Source organism: Thunnus albacares, chromosome 6 (assembly GCF_914725855.1).
Source record: "Thunnus albacares chromosome 6, fThuAlb1.1, whole genome shotgun sequence".
Classification (NCBI taxonomy): domain Eukaryota; kingdom Metazoa; phylum Chordata; class Actinopteri; order Scombriformes; family Scombridae; genus Thunnus; species Thunnus albacares.
In genome coordinates, this window is record NC_058111.1 from 25,850,614 (window position 1) to 25,853,519 (window position 2,906).

Here is a 2,906-nt window from a genome sequence, read left to right on the forward strand (position 1 = left end):
GTGTTTCTGATTAAGAGAAATAGTCTTTATGCTATGTTTTCTTTATTCAGGGGTTGGATATCTAGGTGTTGAGATGTAAACTTTTGTCCAGTCGTTGATTCATTGAGCAAATTTCATGTCAGATACATTGACCTGGACTGCTGGTGCAATTGGGTGGGTGCACACGCTGAACGATACTGTGTGGGTAATGGTGATTTCTTTCATTGGCCAGTGTTGTGTTTGAGAAGTTACTGGAATAATATCCCAGCATGTCCATAAGGTGATCGTCATAGGGGTGGACGGACACTTAGTTCTCGTTAAAGCTGAGGGATTTACGACAAAGCCTCAAGGATTTTCTCAAGAGGGTAATTGAGAGAGCTTGTTTGTGCCTCAAAACCAGGATTTATTTCTTTGTTGTGCAGCGTGTTTGCCATCGCTGTTGCCTAATCTGTGAGTAATTATGTTAGCGATCCTTAGAATGTCTGGATGTTTATCACAAAACATAGCTCATAGAAAGATTTACTGCCAAAACTCTACATATTCGGTAGACTCAGCGGTGGATAGAGCTGACTTTGTCGAGAAAAATCCTATAATCATCAATGGTCTTCAGGTTGGCTGACACAGAAATCACTGCAGAGCAAGTTTGGTAACTTTTGTGCACATTTTTCATCTGAGTCACACATCTTGTATTACTTTATTTTGGATGTCAGCAGAGATTTTTGACATCATACACATCCAGCGTACTGCGTTTCCCTGTTTAATCTAAAACAGACGTCAACCACAGTGTTCACAGCAGTGTTCTGTCAAGTCACATCAGCATTGTGAGGACAGCGATGATAAGGGAAGACCTCTATCATTACATGAAATGATCGTGTCAGCCTCCTGACCTCACCCACCTCATATTAGGCAGAACACAGTACGCTATAGCCTCACAGTGAGCTCCATGCAGCTCCTACTTCACCGTAGACACAAGCTGCGACATCACCACCACGCTGATTATAGGTTAAGCTCATTTTGCCATGAAGGACAGAGTAGAGCTCTTCCTGTCTGCTCTGTTATGCTATGTAATTGTAACACTCAAAGAAAATGTCTGAAGGTAGGTGAGAGTGGAGAGAGGAAATAAGTCTCCACTCTGCTCTCGGTCACTGTGTGTGGCAGAATGTACAGTAATTTGACAATGGGGGACGTAAAGCTCAGGCAGCTTGGCTTATTTTTTATGCCTGTAGATATTGTAGACTGCATCTTTGTGTGTGTGTGTGTGTGTGTGTGTGTGTCTGTGCCTGTGTATATGCAGTGCACATAATATATGCCTCCAGTAACGTTTTTGCTCCGTCTCCTATTCTCCAGCAGGCCTGATGAATTTGAGCACAACTGATACCACACTGCCAGCTGTCCCAAATACCTCCTTTTTCTAACATAGCAGGCTGCCCCCTGGGACCATGGGTAACCACAAATACACATAATGAGATTATACAAAAAAAAATTCATCAAGAAAAAGGGGAAACTTATTTCAGTCGTTCAGCATTACTGATTGAACCAGTAAACAGCATTACAAGCCTTAGCAACAAATCCCTGTGAAACAAAAACGATGCCGTTCATTTTATTTATATATTTTATTAATATATATTAATTCGATTGAGGTTCAGACCAACGTGTTCAGCAGATTCAAAACAGAAATTGTTAGCAAATGTAGTCATTTGCTGAAATGTTACAGGTTTGCAATAAAATCTTAAATAATTAAAAACCAAATTACAGAAAACTAAGGACATTTCAGCTTTCATTTGAGGAAGGGGTCTGCTGGCTGAATTTATTTATGGCCATGAGGAAAACATAATAGCATTAACAAAAAAGAGCAATAAAACCCAACAGTCTTCACTCACACATTGCTCACAGTTTTAAATGAACAATAACATTTGAGAAGACTTTCTGGCTCTTTTAACATGGTGTTTCCATTGAATTAATTTTCATAAGAGAGTTTGACTTGAATTATACGAGGTGGATTGTTCAGAGTCATAACACAAGCAATCACAAACAGCATGCACAAAGAGACAGACACACCAATAAACGGCCGCGTAATTCTCAAATTCAAACAAATCTTGCAGAAAAATAGAAGATTGACCAAAACAGAATAACAGACGCTCACTTATGAGTCTAGAAACAATGAAAAACTAAACATTTGTTCAAATCCAGCTTGAATTTGACTATAATCACACCATGCCTCTGATTTTAATGTGGTTGATCGCGACTCCTATACTGCCTCACGACTTTCATAATAGCATCCCATCCCCTTCTTATAATCCACGGTTTTCAAACCTAATTTGCCATTTAAGTGAGTGGTGATGTCCTGCACTGTGATTATACATGGCAACCTTGCTGAAATTGCTGAAACAAGTCAGGATGAATTCAACAGCCACAGCAGTTTGACGGAATTGAACATCTAATTATCCTGTGTTGCCGGTCACTCCAAGCTGCTCTGACGTACCTCGGGCAAACAACTGCTGTCCCTGGAGGGGAAGAAGCTGCCGGAGAGAAGGCAGGGAGCCTCTGCCAGCATGAGTCTGTGGAGCGCAGTTTATTCTAATTCCTCAGCAGGACAGTAATGAGCCAGGATAGTGGCAGTCTTAATGGGCAGCCAGACAGATTTTATGCGCCCCATGGAGTGTAATCCACAGAGGTACAACAACACTGCTGCAAGGCCCAACAGATTGTTCTTAGTCTTCATTGTACTTTAACTTTGCTTCTTAGCTGTCCATTAGAGAGGGCATGTACCCAGTACGGTTTAAGCCCCTGCCTTTAGGACCGCTGCAGGCTGCAGTCAAGCCATACCATCACATACTTTCATATAATTTAGACTCCGGCTTTTGACAGAATGGCTTATATTTACTGTGTTTGTTACGAGCAACCATTCCTTATTAATGATCTTGCTT

General features: G+C 41.1%; 1 non-coding gene across 1 annotated transcript; it reads left to right on the forward strand.

The window, feature by feature from the left end:
• The first annotated feature begins 1,015 nt into the window (after positions 1-1,015).
• Positions 1,016-1,158, forward strand: LOC122984784. Its single transcript, XR_006403997.1, has one exon. It is a non-coding gene; the product is annotated as a small nucleolar RNA SNORA17 (small nucleolar RNA).
• The last annotated feature ends 1,748 nt before the right edge of the window (positions 1,159-2,906 follow it).